Genomic DNA, 210 nt, shown 5'->3' on the forward strand with positions numbered 1-210 from the left:
CCCGGTCCTCCACCCCCCACCTCCCCGCCACTTGCTCGGTCTTGCACGTTCCTGGCAAAAAGTTTGCCACTGCAACGTCATGCCCACCCACGACCCCCGTCCCCTTCCTGGGGCCTTTAATCATAAAAGCCCCTTGTGTGCATTTGTCTGCTGGCTTGTTCATTTGATCTGGGCCCGCGGAAATGGCAGCCATTAAAGGACATGGACACA

Source organism: Suricata suricatta, chromosome 7 (assembly GCF_006229205.1).
Source record: "Suricata suricatta isolate VVHF042 chromosome 7, meerkat_22Aug2017_6uvM2_HiC, whole genome shotgun sequence".
Lineage (NCBI taxonomy): Eukaryota > Metazoa > Chordata > Mammalia > Carnivora > Herpestidae > Suricata > Suricata suricatta.